The sequence below is a fragment of the Mustela nigripes genome, chromosome 3 (genome assembly GCF_022355385.1).
Source record: "Mustela nigripes isolate SB6536 chromosome 3, MUSNIG.SB6536, whole genome shotgun sequence".
Lineage (NCBI taxonomy): Eukaryota > Metazoa > Chordata > Mammalia > Carnivora > Mustelidae > Mustela > Mustela nigripes.
The window spans coordinates 60,361,420-60,384,366 of NC_081559.1; the positions used below are offsets into that span (position 1 = coordinate 60,361,420).

Below are 22,947 nucleotides of genomic sequence, written 5' to 3' on the forward strand. Positions count from 1 at the left end.
ATTAATTTAAAAGTAAATTCCTTTTTAAGGAACTATATACCAAACAGTATGTTTCTAAGTTTCGGGAAAGTTTAGTTAAACCATTAAAAAATAAAAAGCCACCTAATTAAAGAGGCGAAGAATCTATAGTCAGAAAACTATAAAGTACCCATGAAAGAAATTGAGAAAGACACAAAGAAATGGAAAAATGTTCCATGCTCATGGACTGGAAGAACAAAATATTGTGAAAATGTCCATGCTACTTAAAGCAATCTACACATTTAATGCAATTCCTATCAAAACCCCATCCATTTTTTCAAAGAAATGGAACAAATAATCCTAAAAGTTATATGGAACCAGAAAAGACCTCAAATAGCCAAAGCAATATTGAAAAATAAAGCCAAAGTTGGTGACATCACAATTCCAGACTTCAAGCTCTATTACAAAACTGTCATCATCAAGACAGTATGGTACTGGCACAAAAACAGACACATAGCTCAATGGAACAGAATAGAGCCCCGAAATAGACCCTCAACTCTATGGTCAACTAATCTTCGACAAAACAGGAAAGAATGTCCAATGGAAAAAAGACAGCCTCTGCAACAAATGGTGTTGGGAAAATTTGACAGCCACATGCAAAAAAATTAAATTGGGCCATTTCCTTACACCACACATGAAAATAGACTCAAAATGAATAAAGGACCTCAATGTGAGAAAGGAATCCATCAATATCCTTGAGGAGAACACAGCAACCTCTTCAACCTCAACAGCTTCTCTTCGACCTCAGCCGCAGCAACATCTTCCTAGGAACATTGCCAAAGGCAAGGGAGGCAAGGGCAAAAATGAACTACTGGGACTTCATCAAGATCAAAAGCTTTTGCACAGCAAAGGAAACAGTCAACAAAACCAAAAGACAACTGACAGAATGGGAGAAGATATTTGCAAACAACATATCAGATAAAGGGCTAGTATCCAAAATCTATAAAGAACTCATCAAACTCAACACCCAAAGAACAAACAACCCAATGAAGAAATGGGCAGAGAACATGAACAGACATTTCTGCAAAGAAGATATCCTGATGGCCAACAGACATGAAAAAGTGTTCCACATCACTCGGCACCAGGGAAATACAAATCAAAACCACAAGGAGTTACCACCTTACACTAGTCAGAATAGCTAAAATTAACAAGTCAAGAAATGACAGATGCTGGCAAGGATGTGGAGAAAGGGGAACCCTCCTACACTGTTGGTGGGAATGCAAGCTGGTGCAACCACTCTGGAAAATAGCATGGAGGTTCCTCAAAAAGTTGAAAATAGAGGTACCCTATAATCCAGCAATTGCACTATTGGGTATTTACCCTAAAGATACAAACGTAGTGATCCAAAGGGGCACGTACACCTGAATGATTATAGCAGCAATGTCTACAATAGCCAAACTATGGAAAGAATCTAGATGTCCATCAACAGATGAATGGATAAAGAAGATGTGGTGTATATATATACAATGGAATACTATGCAGCCTTCAAAAGAAATGAAATCTTGCCATTTGCAACAACACAAAACAACAACTACTGATGAAGTCCCAGTAGTTCATAATAGAGGGTATTATGCTTAGTGAAATAAGTCAATCAGAGAAAGACAACTATTATATGATCTCCCTGATGTGAGGAAGTGGAGATGCAACGTAGGGGGTTTGGGGGGTAGGAAAAGAATAAATGAAACAAGATGGGATCAGGAGGAAGACAAACCATAAGAGACTCCTAATGTCACAAAACAAACTGAGGGTTGCCGGGGTGGGGAGGAGGGTAGGGAGAGGGTGGTTGGGTTATGGACATTGGGGAGGGTATGTGCTATGGTGAGTGATGTGAAGTGTGTAAACCTGGCGATTGACAGACCTGTACCCCTGGGGCTAATAATACATTAAATGTTTAAAAAGTCATGAAAAGAAATAGGAAAGGGGCACTGAATATGTACTTTTCTATCACTAATCTGACTTGACTGTGTACATACAAATTAACCAATATAATTCCATTTTAATGGATGATACTATCTGAAAATTTATAACACAAATACCTCACAGTTAACACTAGTTGGGGAGGAGTAAATTCTACAAATTCTACACCCATGCATTCATTCATTCAAAAAATACTTAATGAGACATTATTGAAACTCATGTGGCATCCTCAAAGAAGGAAAATATTTTGATATGGAAGCTAAAAATACCAAAAAATATAAAAAATATTTTGATGTACTTCCAGACTTTCTGCAGTTTTTCCATAGCTTCTTCTTATTCCATGAACAAACTTGTATAAATTAAGTTTTAAGTAACATTATTTTATGACTCTAAAACTAGGACATGCCTATTATGGCAATATTGGGATACACAGAAAATTAAAGTGAGGAAAAGAACTCATCTAGAATTCTAGGTGAAAATCGTCATTAGCAATTGGCATATTTTCTTACTATAACATCTCCTGTGCATTTTTTAAATAGTTGAAATTATTTTGTATGTTCCAATTTTTAGTGTACTTAACACAGCCATTTGGGTGGAGATCTTAGCTGGAAAGGAAGTTAAGATGGGGTGTGAATGATCCCTGACACTGGAGAGTCCTGTCACAGTAAAGCAAATGTCCTATCTCAGGTCATTTAATACCAGTTTCAATATGCAGAAATTAATTACTCAAGCACTCTGGAAATTGAAAATAGCAAAAAAGGCCATTTTATTGTTCTTTGCAACTCTGCTGTGGATAAGGAGGAAAAAAGACACCTTTCACTAGGTCTTTTAACTTCAAAGTTGTTAGCATGAACTCAAACGGAATACCATTAAGTTTAATGAAAATTCTCATCCTCAACACCTATCTCTATAATGTTTACTTCTTAATGCTGCCTGTCAGAAGATGGTCTCAAAGGTTTAAGCATTGCTTCCCAAACTCTCACGAATACACGAATCACCTGTAGATCTTGTTCAAGTAGGTCTAGACAGGACCTGATATCCTTCATTTCCCACAAGCTCCCAGAGGACGGAGATGCTGCTGGTCTCTCTCCAGGTCCCACAACCCACGGAAGGACGCAGAGGTGAGACGCCCCCAGTCTTCTGTGGATGCCGACCCTGGGCTTCTGACGAAGTCAGGGAGCACTTTGAAAGAAGAATCCACATGCCTCCTTTCAGGTCATTGAGACGGGTCTGCTTATTTTAAAACTACAGGATTGACTTTACAGACATCTGGATTCTCATTACTTCTTGTGTCTTCATAGGCATATTAGTGGGGAAATTAGGAGAAAACGCATCAGGGACAACTAATTCTAAGCACTGAAATCAGAAGTTAGTTTCAGATTACATTAAAAAGAATTTTTTTAAAGGAAAGAAAGACTGTAATGTCACATGAGTTGCTTCAACAGTCAGCAGTGAAGAAGTTGGCAAGGAGGAGCTGCCTAGCAAATTGTAAGAATAATGACTCTCCCACAGGACACAAAACTACCTTTTTATTCCTATTTCTTTCAATGCAAAGTGTTCAAATGATATTAGCAGCCTAAACCGGTGGTGCCGACAGGTGAGTGTAGACATATCCTAGGAGAGCCCATGCCTGGGGCCAGGCACAGATGGCTGTCAGTGATCCTGTTCGGCATTAAAAACCTCCTGCAGCATGAGAACCAGAGCAGAATATAATTTAGACCACATTGCGAACAAAATCAAGTGGGAGAGAATTTCCCTTTTAAATGTTCATTCGCCAAAAACAGAAATAAACAAAAACAACCTATCTGCATAGCATCATGTTCCCCTGAGGCAAATGATTGCATCTATGCATCAATTGGTTTCAGAGAGAGCTCTGTGAGCCAAGATAATTAAGTACTGTCCTGCCCAGAAGCAGGGGGATGGGCAAAATGACCTCTTGAAGTCCCAATCCTATAATTTAGGAATGCTAACTGACTCCTTCAGTATAGCCACAGAAGTAGTGGTAAAGGGCTTAGCAGGCACCAGGAGCCAACAGGCTTCATAATTTAACCCTCTGTCGGCCATGCCAGAATCTTCACAGAGAAAATGTCTCTACTGCCAATACCTGGAAACGTCCAGATCCTGTGGCCCTCTAATCCCAGAGGAAGCCATCATGTCATTTCCTACTGGCGTTGGGACATTCTCCAGGGAGTCCCGGGACCTTTATGGGTAGCTGTGCTGTTTGGTAAATAAGCATAGATTTAAAAAAAAAAAAAAAAACAAACTTGTAGTTTCACAGAGAAAGGTACAGAATCAAAGGCCTTAGACTGTCTTGAGAGACCATGCTGCCTTAATGATTCTAGACTAGTTAATTAATACTAATTTGGAGTAATCCTCAGTGACCCAGAATGGTGTGACTGGAAAGTTTTATTTTAAAAATACATGTATTAGATTTGATAAGTTGTACTCTGTGTGGATGATCAGCTTCCAAAGAATTAGAATATCTGCCCTAAACTCTGCTGCTAAGCCTAGCGGGCTGTCTTTGTCATGTGTGGCATTAGTGGAAGGGAAACCTCGACCAGAGACTGGATGACTTTACAATCTATTACCAACTACTAAAAACAACACCAAACAAAAAAGCCAAATCCAGCTACTGATGGGAGTTCAGAAGACAGAAGACGGAGGTCCCACTGTTGATGGAGGAGAGATGTTATTAGGGGGCATTCTGGGTTCTGGGATGCATTCCTCTGTGGTTTGGACCAGTCTGTCAATGTCAGGTTTAGAATCTGTAACACAGAAATGCAGCAGCTGCCAGGCCTCACCAGAATATCCTCATGCAGGCTCCACAGTCCTCCTTCGTGGGATTCAATGGCTTACAATACGGTAGACTTTGCAATCGTGCAACGGTTGATTGATGCATCTTCCTGCTCTTCTCCACTGGACTGCAATAACATGTTGGCAGAAACATTTTTTTTTTAAAGATTTCATTTATTTATTTGACAGAGAGAAATCACAAGTAGACAGAGAGGCAGGCAGAGAAAGAGAGAGAGAAGCAGGCTCCCTGCTGAGCAAAGAGCCCGATGCAGGACTCGATCCCAGGACCCCGAGATCATGACCTGAGCCAAAGGCAGCGGCTTAACCCACTGAGCCACCCAGGTGCCCAGGCAGAAACATTTTGTTTTCTTCCTCTTGAATCCACAGCTCTCCTAAGCTTCGTGTCTTGCCCGTAGTAGGCCCTCACGAAAGAGTCATAGGACAAATTTTAAATAAATATGGATTTTTAAACATAAATTTTTCTAGAGCTAACAAAGGTTCCCTGACCCTTTCATAAAAGCATTTTTTTTTTTTAAGGTAGAGTTCCTTTTAGACGTAGGAACAGTGTATTTAAATATTAATACTTTTCATAGGACTATTGACTTTATCTGTGGAACTGATTTCTCATTGTCCTGCTGTCTTAAACTAAACAAGGAAAGTGGTCCTCTGTTATGGATGATGAGAGGGAAAGACAAAGATTTCCGATTAGCAAAATTAATATCCCAGATAAAGAGAGAATTAAAAGCCAGATATGTAATCAGGTTCTTAAAATATTCTGTTACCTGTTCAACCACGAAGTGCAACTCCCTTCATTACTAATAGAGTTCATCCATTAGCTCAACAATTATATTAATGGAAGCACTATTTAAATCACATGAATGCCTAATGACTTATTTTTAAATTTACATGTATTTAAAAAGTAAATATACAGTATAGAAATGCATCTGCATGCAATTAATAAATAGCACTTAAAATTTTTATTTTCTTTTTCCATGGTATAACATACATTTTTCCTATAAGAAATAAAAGCAACTCATCAGAAAATATCAAGGTTTATTTTTTAAACAAAGCACTCAGACACTAAAAAACTGAATACTTCATAAAGAAAATAGGTTGCTCTCCCCTAAAATTGCCTCTAATGTTAGCTGAATATTAATAAAATCCATAAACCATTAGTACATTATGGCTGCTTTGTTCTGAATTACATAGACCTTTTATGTTTATTCCTCAGTGAAAATGCATAAAAAAATGAAATCCACTCTAATTGTACTCTCTGAAGATAGCTGGTAAAATCATTTCTAGCAGCTATAAATCAATTGTAGTATTAAAATGACCTGCCAGGTGCATCTTCTGGGTATCAGACTAATTAAGGGAATGTATTAATTGCAACTATTCATCAACACCACCAACGTTGTTAGGTAACCCTTACAATGAATCTTTTTTACCATATTATCTAGCAATAAAACTGCAGTTTTATAAAACGTGAAGAAAAAGAGAGAGCAAGAAAGCTGGGAAAATGGCTTGTTTCTGCTTCTACATTTCAGAATGGTCTTACAGAGTTGCCAGGTGTCTTGAATAACATTTGTTCCACAAAATCTTTAACTTGCCTTCCTGCTTGGTTTCTATAGTGTTGTATTTTTTATTTTATTTATTTTTTTACTGTTTTATTTTGTAAAACACCTTTAATATATCCTAATAAGTCAATTAAGAATTTTAAAACCCATTTATTTCATTGCCTTTATTTTAGCCTATTATGGATATACATGTGTATGTATGTGTGTATATATGTACACACACACAAATATATACATGTGTGTACAAAACAGCATTGCATGCTTATGTGTGCATGTGCAGGTGTGTATATAGGTACATATGTCATATGTATGTGTATATCAAGCACACACATATGATATATACACATGTGTGTGTGTATATACATATATATATATATCTCCTTTCCCAGATGGAAGTCAATTAAGCTACAGTGGTAATTAGTATTAAAAGAATGTCAGAAAATTGTAGACTTTGATCTTATGTAGTAAAGTGAGTAGGCTTTTGAAATTAATTTCAAATGACTGCCATATCAGTATTACATTCTCTATTCCTCAAAGGAGAAAAGAAATGTAAAATCTAGAAAGTTATTACAAAACAAGCTGTGTTTTTTCTTTCTTAACGAGCCAAATCTGAAAAGGCGTTAAGTGGCTCACTAGCTCTAAAACAAACATTAATTCATTTTGTCATGATGATAACATTTTTTGAGTTTGATTCCCTTTAGTACTCTAACTAATACAAGTGACAAAATGACAAATTCCAAATAGAAGAGACTGCTATTTTCTGCTCTTCGGTGTAAATCACTTGAAGACTCTGAATTGACCCTGAATATCCCTGAAAAACCAGTTCTAGAAGCTTGTTCCAAGTTTCTGAAAATTTAGTTCTTTTCAAATCAGGTCTTGGCAACCTGGTACTTCTTTGGAGTCTCTTTATAAGAAATACGTTCCATGTTTAGAGTACTCTAAATGGAAAGGGTTCTAAGGTGACCCTGTATTACACCAACATATCTGATCCCTGTCTAGTTCAAATGGAGAGAGTCGAAGTCACCAGATGCAATGCTCTCAGGAGCGTTGAGGGGGCAGTCACTAACGTCAATTGCTCCAACACGAGTTGCTTATTGGCATTAGGTCATGACCTCAAGTAATGGCCTCAGGTAATGGTGGCACCTAAGGCCTATGCTAAGAGAAAAAGAATTCTCCTCCTGCATGGCTGGAATTATAAAGTGGGACAAGAAATCTGTTTGTTTAACAATTGCCCTAAGTCTAAGAGGAATCTACTCCAACCCCCAAAATGAGTGCCCTGGAGATTTAAAAGAAATAAAAATAAAAAATTGGCAGGCACTATTTGGAACTTCTGCTCAGTTAAGTAAACTCTTCAGTCCACTCAGGGGGAGGCATAGTCACGTGCCCCGTATCAGTTCTAAGCTGACTCTTGCTCTCCATTTCTCAAGGAGCTAAGATAGAAGAGAGGAAAAACAAAACAAAACAAAACTGAAGGCTAATGGGGCAGACAAAGCCACACATGAAAGAGCTACCGGGACAGAGTCTCAGGCCAGACTGCTCAATAACTACCCAAAAAATGCCCAGGACAGGAAGTCCTGCCCTCAAGGAGAAGTCCTGGGTGTCTGAGTAGTCAGGACCAGCTTGTAGGGAGACAATCATCTGGAGTCTAGAAGGGAGTGGGCAGAACACTGCTATGAGTTGGCCAAAGGCAATGTCCAGGCCTATGTACTTCTCTAGTAGTATAAAAGAGGAGAACTGAGGAGCAATAAATTCTTCACCCACGAATACCTAACATGTTTCTTTTGCCTTGAACTCTCAAAGTTATCTCTGGAGAAAGAAATGTACAGTTCTAATGCCAGCATCATTTTTGGTCAATTACTACGTCAGGCACCATGCTGAGCACTTTGCAACATAATGTGTTTATCTTCACTTCGTCCTCATCCCCGTCCTAGAGGATGGAACTGAAACTCAGTGAAGATAAATAACTACACAATTCCAAAACTTGTTGGGAGACAGGATTTGAATTCAGTTCTGTTTGATGGTAAGTCCATGTTCTTAATCAGTAAACTAAACTATTCCTACCTATCCTCTTGGAATTTGGAGTGATCTCAATGTGCAAGTAACAAACGCGAATTTCCCAGGATTCTCTTTCACGACGCTGACCCTCAATTTTGTTACGCATCTCTGCCCTCAAGTAATGTCCACTTGGCCTATGTCTTCCAAATTTCCTATAAAAATTCATCTCAACAATTTAAAATTTTGATCTCTGTCATTAAGGCAAGTCTGGTAAAGACTGACACTAGTTACATGAAAGGTAAAATCTATTGTGCATACCATCCCCCTTCACTGAAAAAAAAATGTAGATTTTAAAACAAAGATTTCTCAGATCTTTGTTTACTCACCTGGGTTTTCACTTCGTGTTATTTCAGGAAGATTTTTCCTTCCAAGTAACAGGGGATAAAAAAAAATGATATATTAATAATTATCATATGTAACACCTAGGAAAACCAGAAAATTTGCACAACACAGAAAAGCAAATGTGACATGCTTTTCTTTATTCAAAAGTCAGAATGGAACATAGCAGAGAAGCACATATCAGACCACAGCTATGAAATCTATACTGTCAGGACGAGAGTAACAATCACCATGACTGTGGTGAAGATACATTATTTTCCATACAATTAAAACTACTTTCCTGTTTTCAAACATTCTTACTGAAAGAAACCAAAAAAAAGTGTTATTTTGAAGATTTACTGACAAAAAGAATGAGTTCACTTACTGATGCTAATCAATCAAGGAGAATGAAGCAGAGCATAATCCCAAAATCACTCTGAGCTCTGAAATAAGTGTGTGTGTGTATACATATATATATTATTTATTTTTAGTTGGTCCAAGGGTTGTGGGTTATTGTTAAGCTGTTTAACACACACACACACATATATATATATATATATAAAATATAAAATATATCAGGATGTTGTTATGAAATTCTTTTTATTTTTATTTCTCTGCTCTTGACAAGCTCAAAAAGGAGATGTATCCATTGTATCTTTGTGGTTTGTGGCCACTGTACAAAATGAAATAGACCTCATTCAGAAAATGCTTATATGCTATTCAATTTTCCCAGTAGCTCCATTGGTTGACACCTTCTTGAAATTTTCTCCATGCTAGATAATTAACTCCCACTCAAGCTGACATTTTGTATGGCTCTTCATCTTTCTGTGTGTATATCAAAGGCACGATTATCTCTGACAACGTTCAAGCTTGTAAATATAATCTCGTGTTTTCCAGTCTCTTCTTTTGCCTCTGACACTGAGTCCATGATCCATTAATTCTTCCAAATCCATCCATGGTCAGATTCTATCCTTTACGTATGTAATATAAAACAGCATTTTTTCAGATATTTCTGCCTCCTCACACTCTCTGCTCCATCCTATAGGTAAAGGAATGTTTTTTTGTCAAGGATTTTGATTGAGCCCTTTCACTACTCTGGTCAGCTCTTGAAGCCATACACCTGCTGAAATTCAAACTATAGTCCCAAAAGAAAGCATAATTTTAAGCAGCATCCTTTAGAAAAGACTTTCTCGGTCTTCTCACGAAAGTTAGCTTTTTCTTGCTCATTGCCATCACTATACCTTGTACACATCTCTTTTTTACAACACTTGCCATGTTCATTTTTTTAAATGAATGTGAGTAGTGGTTCATTTTTTGATGCCTCATTAAAGTACAAGCTCCTTGAATTCAGACATCATTGTTTATATAGCTTATAAGTCTAGTATATGGTATTTTGATTGACATAAAACAACAGTCATTAATGTTTTCTTGAATAACTGAATACTCTCTTATTGCCATCACCACCATTGCCCTGCCACGCATACCCCACTCCCCCTCTTGACTCTGTCCATTTCAGTCCTACTCGCTTGATGTTTTATGGGAGTGATGAATCACTAAATTTCACATCTGAAACTAATATTACATTGTATGTTAACTGACTGGACTTAAGGAAAGAAAAAAGGAGATCTTCCACAAAACTGAATTAAAATATTACTGCCTCCAAGTTATGGCAAAAATATTGCATCCAAACTTGAACAGTTTTTTCCCTACTCTTCCAGGTGTGGCCCTTTCAAAATGCTGATCGATATTAACCTCAGCCCCCTAAGAAAGGTGATTACCCTCCCTAACTCTACAAGTCACTTTGCAATTGGATGATGAAGATGATGGTGATGATGATGACAATGCTGAATACCATTAACTATCTTTAATGCATTAACTAAGAGCCTATATTAATTTCTGTATATCAATGATCTCTTTTCTTTACAAGAGTTTTGAAATGTATGCAATAAATATAACATTATTGCCATTTTACAGATGGAATAATTGAAGCTGAAAGCCGCATAAATACCCATGAACACCAACCTTTTGTCACTGACCAGGATGCAGTCCTGTATTAAATAATGAGGAAAAGCCTTAGAGTCTGGGAGATCTTCCAAATACCACATTGACCATTAACGACCTACAGGACTACTCAACGAATCTGACCTTCAGTTGACTAATTTATAAAAGTGGTTAAGGAGTCCAAGAATTGAGTTGCCTTTTTCTTATCCCCAGGCACTTTGTATTCTACATGCCACCATCAATAAAAAGCGGTGATGGCAATGACGTTCATAATAGCCTGGGTCTTCTACTCTCTACATGCACAATACAAAAGAAAAGAGTGAATTTTTTGTTTTCTTCATCACTGAAGAACACCTATCAAATAATCTAATATTTAGCACTATTCTGAGCAGGCATTGTATATTTAATATTTTTAAAAGTTGGAATTCCTAGTTTATCATACAGCAGCTATCTACGTAGCTATACATACTACTACCACAAAGGAAAAATAATAAGCTGAGAAAAATATATGTCCTATATTGCCAGATGAGAGAGTTTCCTGACAGAAAGTAAGAAAAAATAGCTTCAAAATCATAACATTATTTCCATTTCATTAGGGGAGGCTTTACCAGGGTAACGGCATTTAAAATAGTCTTCTAATGGAACCTTTTAGTATATACCTGGATGATCATTTCTCATCTTAAAATCACAAGGGGAGGTTTGACAACCTCAATTTCTTAACGTAGCTGTTTGAAACACTCTTTTGTAACACTCATATCTCTATGCTTAGTTAAAGCCCTCTGCAGCCTTAAAATGGGAACCAAATGTCTCCTGTCAAGAAAGAGCCTTAACACATAGTAATATAACCAAATGTTACAATTTATCTTTTGACTGCTCTGAAATTTTCCTGTCAGGGTGCTATTTCTAACTGGCCTAGTCCCATTCCTTGGTTTTGCTTCTGACACAGTCAGAAGGGGCTCCTGGAAATTATTGATCAGCTGTGGCCCTGCAGTGAGAGTCTGAATGCCATTTAGTCGCCTTGCTGCCAAGAAAGCGATATGCTGCAAGTTGTCGTGAAATTCCCACCATGCTGGTTTCCTTTAGGTTCATTGATGCCTCAAAAGGAAGTCTGAAAAGCAAAGAGGCGACTGATGTGGATGGCGAGAGAAGGAAACACAGGTGGGATTTGAGGGTAACATGAAGAAAACATTTGTTAAGAAACATAAAACTCTCGGGTGCTTGTAGGCACCCTCTCTAGTTTGCCATTTCGACAACACCCGCTCACTGCAGTCCTTTTTTCTCCAGTCTTCTCAAAGGGCTACTGAGCCATAAGCAATAACACAACAGGGAGTACTTATGTCAACCCCCACACACATTTCTGTGAACTGAAATATGAGGTGTGGCTAAGTAGAACTCACTATGGCCAGGGTCTACATATTTTATCTGTGCATTCACTCCCAGAATTGCTCTCCTATTACTGGCCTGATTGTAGCTAAAAACAATAAATGAAAATATGCTGAAAGATGAGAGTCGAAAGCCATAATAGAAATTACAGGCCCATAAGGAAGCACTGAGGTGCCTGGATGGCCATCTGACTAGGAGTACAGATATCCCGTTAGGACACAGCAGAGCAGCCCGCGTCCCCCCCCTCTCTGAGGCTACAAAATATACAATCTCGGCATGGGGAAACCTTAAAACTTGGAGAGTTGGTTTCCCTGGTGTTGACTTCTTGGCACCTCTTTTATTTGTATACCCCAAGTTCCTGGGGCACCATCTACTGCAAACAGAAGTCACAACAAACTAAAAGCACTACCCAAGCTAGCATGCTATAGATAGCTCAGTATTTCTTAGGTCAAACCAATAACATCACTGGGAATGCCAAATTCTCAGCTGTCTCTGAATAGAGCTACAGGTAGGCTGTTTCTGAACGTGTCCATGAAAACCCAGGGAAGGAATGACTATAATACTCTCAGCCAGAAGAGTTCTGTTCTAAAATGTAATGATTGGTATTCTGAGAAAAAAATGATTCCAAGGTCAATACATTTGGGGAACTCCCTTGGGAGACTCTCCCACCTGGAGACATAGAGTAACAAGGTCATGAAATACCTTTTTCATGGAGTTTCATTCCACCCAATATTCCATGAAACGCAGTTTGGAAATCATTATTTTATTCATTGAAGACAGTGGAAATTTTCATGCCATTCATTTTTATTTGAATTTTTTTTACTTTATTGTCATTTTCTAACAGAAATGCTCGTCCAATCCAACTCAGGTATGCCAAGTAATGTTAAGAAGCATGGTGTTCAAGAATGGCATTATTGTTTCTACAAAGCACTGCCCCTGGAGTTCATTATCTAGACACCAAATAACTCAAGGATCCCTTAGAACTAAATTCTTATGCTGGAGAAACCAAGACAAATCCACTTCATATTAGACTTTATTTTATTGTGAAACATACTGGATGCTGGAAAAAAAATTTTTTTTATTTGACTTCCATAGAGAAAGGAAACATGCAGCTACCACTATAACAGGACAAGCTATTACCAAAATGTATATCCCCAAATTGTGTCCAGCCTTCACCAGCAATGGTACCTCTGCTCAGACCCTCTGAAGCAAAAAGCATGTATTCAGCGAACTGCATTCAGCGAACTGCTCGCGGTAGGAGCAAAGTTTCACCTCACCCACTGATAGACCAAATCTCTGATTATGTTTACTTTTTAGTGCATTGCTTTCCAGCCACCTGGATTTAAAACTTTCTCTGCGTCTTTTAACAGCAATTGGTGAATTTAAAATGCCTGCAGAGTGTGGTTTCTCTACTGAAACTAAACAAGAAATTCTTCATTCTTTTCCTCTCTTATCACACCTTTTTTTTTTTTTTTACCTTCCTTTTGTCCTCTATCTCCTACTTATCCCTTTCACCTTTCTCCACTTGCCTCACTCTCTTGATCCATCAGACACAGCCCCGCCATCTGTTAGCTAGACTTTAAAGTAATTTTGGACAGAAGCAAAAGGCCTTGGAATCCTTAGTAATCCGCTTCAGATCCGGCTACTGAGCGCTGGTTAGGCTCCTGAACGGCCAACAGCCTTTTCAGGCAACTACCTTGGAAATTGAAAACCTGTTAGAGCACCCATAGAATAACGTCAGCCCCGAAACAAAAATCATACAAATAGAAAAGAAAATGTCCTTTCGGTGTTACGTTAAGGCACTCCTGAAACAATTGGAAGGAAGACCGGCTCCTGGTGATCCCTATTGATGGGCCTCAAAGTGGCTGGTGCTTAGAAGCAGACTGGTTATTTTGCCTGTGTTTCAGGTGTCATTAGGCCTCTGCCCAAAAGGCTGAGCGTTTACTCTACCGCACAAAGCTTCCTGTCCGAGTCAAAATGGCAAACCTGAGATAATGCATATCTGAGGGTTAATCACGGGGTAAGCACGCTGTACATGCACAGAGCCTTCCAGCCCAGCAATGCCTGGGTGTTTGAAGGAACCGCAGCTGTGCTGTTTTCATTTCAGCCAAAATGTTTGACAGTGATCTACAAATATGCCAAATCAAGATTTTGCTGAACCAAATTTAGGAGAATTTCTCTCTAGGCGCTGAGATCATCTCTGTAATTATTCCTGTGGTTCAACATTTTCATTCCTGCCTCACGCGAGGGGTACCTTTAAGCAGGTCATTTCATTCTTGTTGCCGGACTGCCACTATTCTGATGCGCCAGGCACAAGGCATTTCCAAGAGAGTCAAACCTCATCACGCATTGCATCCTCTTAACATCCTTCTCATGCTCCCTCCGTTCGTCCCTGAGCACCCTCCCATGCCTCCCTTCCCCTGCCCTGTATTTTCTTAAGCTCCCCTCTGTGCTGTTTTCTTCTGGTCTTCCCCAACAGAAATGAATTCCTCACCTGGACATTTCTGGTCACCCTGCTACCGTCCCCACAACGCATGCCACCTTTCTTTTTCCGCTCCCATCTTTATTCTTCACCCCAGCTCATCCCCTGGTCCCAGGACAACCAAGCTCTGTGAGATGGGGACAAGGATCAGGAGCAGGAAATTTAACAATGGCAGAGCTGTGACAAGTTAATTCAACTCCTGCTGTTAAATTAACCAGCGTTCCAGCCGAGTTAACGCGTCACCCAGTTTCAAAAGGTTAAGCTCCAAGCTTAATCTTATTCATCATTATGAACTCTTCAAATTGGCTGAAATATTTAAAATTCAGTGAAATGAAAGGACCGCAGGAAACATTTAAGAGCCAACTGCCCGGTCTTCAAAAAATGGAGAAATAATCTACAAAGATTAGGAAAAGAAGGCTTCAGAATGGGTGAATGAAGACACTCGAGAACCAGGTTAGAGTGAATAATAAAAGGACATGGAGGACAAGGGCATCTTATCTTCCCACTATCATAAAGAGATTCAGGCGTTAGGAAGAAATTTAATGGAGCACCCTGAAAATGCTTGTCCTATCTCATCATAAGCAACAGACCAAAACTGAATGCTAATGAAAAGGGCATGTACAATATACCTCCTGAGCTCTCCACTCCTCTTTGGACTTCGGACACAGATGGGAGGTGGGCCGCAGGGTGCCCACCACTTATCACTGACCAGGAGGGAGATCACAGCCCCCCGAGGGCTCTCTGCTTGGGCTTCTGTTACAGCAGAGCCCAGATGAATTTTGAGAGAAGGGACTGTGCCACAGAGAATCGCGCTAGAGGTGCTGAGCTTAGCATTTCTTACTTCTCAAAATGTTCAGTATACAGTAGGGCTTAATAAAGGTTAACTCAATCATTATTATTATTATTACTCTTATTATACACTTTCAATTACAGACCTCTGCAGACTTCTGAACAGTGTGACAAACTGGGATGGAGGGAACTATTCCTTCCACAGGCACTTCCTTCTTTAAAACGTCCTCCTGCCTATGCACGACCTCTTGCTACCGTCTGTGCCGCTCAGGCTTCTTTACACAAATAGCCACATTTTGCCCCAGCGGGCCTCATGCCTCAGTTTCCTTCCAAGTGCTTCTCAGTTCCTCCCCGCACGCGGTCGCCTACTTTTTGATGTTACGGGGTGGCCAGGACAGGCTGGAGATGGTTATTTCCCTTCTAGCAGGTCAGATAGGCTCTGAGGATACCCTAGCAGGTCAGGCTTTGGTTAACTAGATTCCCCTGAGGGCAGGCTTTGTTCAGAAGGAGGGAGTGCTCTGGTGCATTTCAAAATGGCTCCTTTTCCTTCCCCCTGAGGGCAGCCTGAGGGGATTTGTCTCTCATATTTACCAGGCAAACTTGATCAGCTCCCAGAGGTAAATCTCACAATAATGTGCCTCTCCTCTTCCACCCCATGACTAGATCTTCCTGGAGTTTGTAAGCCTCAGAATTCATGCTGAGCCCTCAGCAGTTCACCCATTACCCGCCAGGTTTTCCTGGCCGGGCCCTAGTCTCTACAGGTCTTTCTACTCTTGAGTGGAAGCAGTGGCCCGGTAGGGTGGGTTCACCTACCTATCTTTCCAACTGGTGGGTGGGGGGGGCAGTAGTGTTTCCTGCAACCTCTCCTCTCTTACTGATACAAGAGATGGTGATTTTTCAAACTGTGCAGCTTTTTACTTGTGAGGACAGAGAAGCAACTTTCAAAACTCCTATGTCAATGGGAAACCACGAGCCCTTGGCTTTCATTTTTATTGACCTAATTATTTAATTCCTCTGATCATTCCTTTACTGATATCCCAGAGAATCTGGGAATCTGTTATGTAGTATTTCTGTTATTATGGTTTTGGGGTGTTTATGCTCACCCCTTTGACCCAAGATTTGCTTAATAGGGAGTTTATAAATTTCTGGATAAGATGAGCCTTTTAAAAACTTTTGTCATTAAATGCCTATATTTACTGCATTTGACCACATATTCTTTTTCTTTGTGGCATTTAGTGAATGGTTTTTCTTTCTTTGGTATGTAGTCGGAGTTGGTATATAGTCGAGATTCTTGTGCACTTGAAAAGATGGTGTTTTCTCAATCTCCAGGTTCCCAACTTTAACATATATTCTTAAAATTAAATTAGTTTTAAAAGTTCATTGCCTTACTAATTTCATACTTTAAGTCTTCTGTAGGTTTATGTATTTTTTTACACTTAAATGGGCTACGAGTGGCACCTATAAAAACGGATATTGGTACAGTGTCTCTCTGCACATTCTGTAAGAGCCTGTCTCATTTGGCACACATATATCTATAATGGTTACCTATGTATTATGAAAGCTCCTATGTCCTCTATATGTATTATGTAGCTTCTAGTTCTATAAAAAGCCTGTCATGCCTCGTTTATTACTTTGAATCTTGAGCTCAAGCTTGTCAGATACAAAAACTGGAATCCCTGCTTTGCTCTGTTTTTGTTTGTATTTGACGGGTAGCTTAGACCACAACCTTATCCTATGGGGACCACTCCCAAAGAGCTGAAGCCAGGGGTGGGTGAAATAAGGAAGGAGGGAAATAAAGCCAATAAAATCAAATTACTGGGGCTTACCAGACTGGCTGTAGTCACAAACACCTGAGTCCGAACCCTGCAGCACTATCTGTGCAGCCCTATGAAATGCATCTCATAACCATTCACTGATCCAAGGGATGAAAGGCAGAATCATTTAGCCACAGACACCCACTCTTCTTTATTCAAGGGTAGCTCCATGGGTACTATTTTTTTTTTTTTTTTTTTTTTTTTTACATTTCTTGGTTGTCCATGACTGCTGAGCAGGTTTCCTTGAGTCATCACTGCCATGGCATCACATCATATCAGCCCTCCTGCTAAAAGTGAGGTAGATGGCATAGGTTCAAGTTGAGGCACTGTCAAGTTCATACAATTGCAAAGTCTACTTGGAACCAGTAGCCACAGCAATGTCTGAAGTCAGAAGAGAACTTAAAAATTAGAACAGTGCACAGAAGTGTGGAATACACATGGTATAGCTTCACCAACACTATTTATTTTTAGTCTTTCGGAGTCACCTGTTTCATGTATTAACTTGCACATAGCGTTAGTTGGGTTTTTCTTTGCAAGCCAGTTTTAAAAAGGCTTCTTTTTAAGTAAGCAATTAATCTTGTTTAGATATGTTGATATGACTGATATATTTGGTCTCAGCTCTGTCGGATATAGATTGATATACAGACATATGCATAATTAATTACATTATAATTATGGTGTTTTTCACCATGTTTTCTATTTTCCTTGCTCATTTTTCCACTGTTTTGATAGGAAGATATATAATTTTCCTAATGATTACTTTTATACTAATACTTTTGTATATTCTCCTTAGCCCTCCTTTTCCTTACTTAAGTGTCTCTGATTCATTTTCTCAGCTTAAAGTAATATTTTTTTAGTCCAAAATGATAATTACATGACATTTCATTGGCTTTTCCTTTATGACACTTTCTCCCTTCTTTCCTTTTTAGTTGCATTGTTTCAGCTTTGTCACAAACATATAAAAATCACATGCTCTTATTCCATACTTAAATCTACCTAAATGTTTTCAATTTTCATTATCAGTCTATCTGTCAAAAATTCCCCTAGCACCAAGAGATGAGATAATATTTGCTCCACAGTAGTTTTTTGGAGGAGAGCTTGAAGGTATAGAGGTTTTGAGTTCTTACAGTGTTAAACTGTTTTTGTTGTAGCCTAATTTTTAGAAGAACAGCTTGACTGGATTTAAAGTCCTTGTCATTCTATCCTTGAGTTTCTTAAAAACATTTCTCCACTATTCTTGATTTATACGTTGCCATCAAGAATTCCAATGCCAAGTTAGTTTCCTTTCCTTTTTAAGTAGCTTGCTTCTTCTTTTTTTCAATCTTAAAGCCTGGAGGATTTTTTTTTTTTTTATCATTAAAGTCCAGTATTTTTACTAGAATATATTTCAAAGTAAATTGTTGCCAGTAGATGGAGAACTTTTTCTCTATATAAAATCAAGTCTTCCTTTATTTCAGGAAAGTTTTCTTAGATTGTCATTTTAGATATCAGTTCTGTTCTGTTGTCTTGTTTTTGTTTTTCTTGGACTCCAATTATATTAATACTTTTTTCTCTAATCTTATCCTGTATTTATTGTTTTATTCTTATGGCTTTTTTTATGGTTACTTTCTATATCTTTTATTATTAACAATATGTATAATTTCCCATGGGCAATTTAATTTACCACCTTACTACTTAGATGACTGTCTTTTTCTTCCATTTTTTTTAGTTCAGTCAGCACTCTTAAGATTCTGATGTTTCTATTTCGAATTTCATTGCCTTTTATATTTGCAATTATTCTAATTCATACTAGAACATTTCCTTGTTTCCTTGGCTCTTTTTCTTCAAATGCTTTTTCTTCTTTTACAACCAAGCCTCAAATGGATACTTCCCACATCTATACTGCTGCCCTTACTCTTGAATGTAGTATCTTCCTAAGATTGCTGTTTCCTCTGGCATATGCTTTCCCAGTGCCTCCCTTTAATTTAATCTACCAGTAACCAGACTTCTTCACATTTCCCTCTCTTCTACAAAGGTTAGACCCTACTTGATGTGATCAGAGTATTGTCCCCTCGAAGATCACTTCTCACTCGTCTTTCTTCTCTTCCATCGTTATTAATTTCTTATTTTCTTGAAACGTCAAGAGTCTGCTTCTGCTTTTTTTAACCCACTGAACCACACAGACGCCCCAACTTCTGCTTTTTTTAAACATTTATTTCCTCATTCAGTGTGAATTGTAGTTTGTGGAATCGTTGTCTACTAGTTATTATTAGGCATAGGCTACAGGTAATGTTATTTTTGTTTATCTGTGTGGTTTTGGAAGCTGTTTGGAGAGATATCATTTCTGAATGCAGCCATTAACTTACAAGAATTATGACATATCAAGTAATATAATATGAATACTGAACTAAAATATGTCACTTAAAAATTTTTGAGAGAAATTGTTGAATATTAATTATTTACAGTTGGATTATTTAAGACAAAGTACATTACCTACTGTTTCGAAGTACATTGAAAAAATTTTGAGCACCAAATTAGCTTAACATGATTACTTTTTCCATTAGGCACCGGACAAATTCATATGTAAAAAAATTGTGAAAGGTGGAAGTAATGATATTTTAATCGCATTAAAACGAATATATTAAAATAGTACATAGTTTTGCTCTCATCTAATGGATTATCCATAGTTTCTATTAATGAGTTTGCTCTGAGAATAAGATACTAAAGAGATATTAAAAATTCCCATATTATGTAAAAAAATACCTTTGACTTATATATAAACAAAAACCACAAATTCTTTCAAGTCTTGGTTGTATAAACAGCAGATTCACATTTTTAAAAAAAAAGTCCAGCATAGAAAATGTAATTATTATTAAATGTGCTATTAATCCATTGAGTATATATCCTATTTTATTTTTTGAGTATGAGTTATATTTTAGATAAGGTATCTAAATGTAAAATATGTGATATCTGAGTATAAGATTATATTGAGGAAAGTTACACTGTTTTTTTTTATATCTTTCCTAAGACATTTGCCACTGATGGATTATTGACATTTCCTAGTTAATGTTGCTAAATACTTGACACTCAATTTCCAGCCCCATGATCTGTCTCTCTCCCATTCTCCAACTTTTTAGTATCACATACCATGACCGCACTCTGCCCTCATTTCCCAGCCTTTGCTCAAATAATTCTTCCTTCCTTGGAATATCATTTCATTATTTTCCTGGTAAGGCCTCACTCATTCACAACATTTTTTTTTTAATATTATATGTTCCCTGTCTTGTCCCCAGGCATTCTAGGGTTCTGTGTCTCTACAAGACTCTTGAGACTACTTAAAGTATGGTAAAATGCTATTGAATGTAGTTCTACTCAACAATATACACTTTGCTGAAAAGTACTATTTAGGCAAAATGTTACATGTAAACATAACACAAATTTCAATTGATGTATTCATGCAAAATATTAAGTGCTAAGATCTATTTATAATACCCAATACCCTTTCCTTAAGTAACATTGAGTACACACAAACACAAAAGACCTAATTTTTTTTAAAAAGTGAGGATTACATGGATATCAATGAAACTCTTAAGAATTTCACATGTATAAAGTATAGTTGATAGGAAGTCACAGAGACACCATCAGTGGTTCCCTGTGAACCAACAGTTTAGGGCACCATGTTCTACAGTGGTCAGCACTAATCATTAATTTATCAATTATTTTAAAATATTATCTGTACAATGGAATAAAAGATAATCTTTAATATTCTGGACAAGATTCCTTAGAGCAGGTATTATTACCTTCTGCACCTCCCCCTCTTTCCCACCAAATAATTCAAGGAAGCAGGCTAAGGGTTGAGAGAGTTGATTCCAATTTAAAGAAATTTTTTTCTGATAGTGTCATAGATCTAACATACTTTCAAACCTCCTCATTTAATATGTGCCTCATAGGTTCTTCTCTTTGTATTGTTTTGACCCTCTGCTCATACATGGTTTCCTTGTTTTCTCTTCTTTTTTTGCAATGATTCCTGACCACATCCCAACAATTTTACCTCAAGTGTAATATAAACATGCCATAAACACAAACAGCACTAGAAACAATAGAGACCAATGACCAAACTTTTCGAGATAAAGATTAGCTACCAAAAGGCTTATAGGCATAATCTTGAGTCTACCAATAAGCACTAAGAATCCAAATGCTCCAAACCAAGAAGGAAATCAATAATCATGGAATCTGAGATCTTGGAATAAGAATATGGCTTGAGTGGGTGGAAGTGGGGGGAGAATGTACCTCAAGAGAATTTCTTTCTTTCACGCAGATAAATATTAGTTTCCTCATTCTAAAAATATATCCACTAAACCTCAGACATATTAAATAAAATGCCCAAAGTCCCACAGATAATATTAGTAGTAGAGAAGGAAAATGGTCCTTTTACTCTTGTGTCCTTTTACTATCCTATGCTCTGACTACTCTATCCCAATGGACATCTTAGTTTTACAGAGGAGTATTTTAACAAATTTGTAAAATAGTAGCATTAACTCTGCATTGTAACTGATATAATGGGTAAAATTAAAATTGGTCAAATATAAGCCATTTTATCTAGACATACGTTAATGGAGAAATAATAATGTTCATAATAATGGAGACAATTTTAAAATAAAAACTGGTTAAATAAAAAGTACAAATATTATGGATGAATATGGACTATGCAGTCCATTAAGAGAAAAGCAAAGGGTGGATAAAATTCAACAGTGTGGTCAAGAAAACAAGAATTTGATCTAAAGCATACTGAAGTGTATGATAACTAACAACTTTAGTTAAAATTGATGTAGTTAGTAACTCAATACTTCAAATGTAAAGCATTTTAACTCATGATATAAGTATCTAAAAAACTAAAAATTTAGGACTTTTTTATCTTGAGGCATAGTAAGATAGTTTTCAAGGAAAGATAAGAGGGTTGGAAGATCGTTAGAAGACTACTCGGTCAGCTTATAGTATAGTCAATCCAAATATAGCTTTAAAACAATAGTTTTATCTTGATGAAATCTCAAAAGTTCATTTTCACTTTTGTTTCCTTTACCTTTGGAGACAGGTCTTGAAATAAGTTGCCGTGGCCAATGTCAAAGAGGTTACTGCCTATGTCCTCCTCTAGGATTTTGATAGATTCCTGCCTCACATTGAGGTCTTTTATCCATTTTGAGTTTATATTTGTGTACGGTGTAAGAGAATGGTTGAGTTTCATTCTTCTACATATAGCTGTCCAATTTTCCCAGCACCATTTATTGAAAAGACTGTCTTTTTTTTTTCCTGCTTTGTCGAAGATTATTTGACCATAGAGTTACGGGTCCATATATAGACTCTCTACTCTGTTCCACTGGTCTATGTGTCTGTTCATCAAGATAAAAAGCTTCTGCACAGCAAAGGAAACAGTCAACAAAATAATGAGGCAACCCATTAGTGGGGTCTGTAGTCTGACACTACAGACAAAGGGCTGATATCCAAGATCTATAAAGAACTCCTCAAACTCAACACACACAAAACAGATAATCACATCAAAAAAAGGGCAGAAGACATGAACAGACACTTTTCCAAGGAAGACATACAAATGTCTAACAGGCACATGAAAAAAATGTTCATCATCATTAGCTATCAGGGAGATTCAAATCAAAACAATATTGAGATACCACCTTACACCAGTTAGAATGGCCAAAATTAACAAGACAGTAAGCAACAAGTAAACAAGTTGGAGGTGATGTGGAGAAAGGGGATCCCTCTTACACTGTTGGTGGGAATACAAGTTGGTGCAGCCACTTTGGAAAACAGT

At 37.7% G+C, this 22,947-nt stretch overlaps 1 long non-coding RNA gene across 1 annotated transcript in view; it reads right to left on the reverse strand.

The window, feature by feature from the left end:
* Positions 1-4,388: 4,388 nt before the first annotated feature.
* Positions 4,389-22,947, reverse strand: part of LOC132012980 (uncharacterized) — a 54,687-nt gene continuing 36,128 nt past the window's right edge. Inside the window, exons 2-3 of the long non-coding RNA XR_009402829.1 lie at positions 8,684-8,721; positions 4,389-4,856 (exon numbers count right to left, since the gene is read on the reverse strand). This is a non-coding gene — a long non-coding RNA (uncharacterized LOC132012980). The remainder of the gene's footprint in view (positions 4,857-8,683; positions 8,722-22,947) is intronic.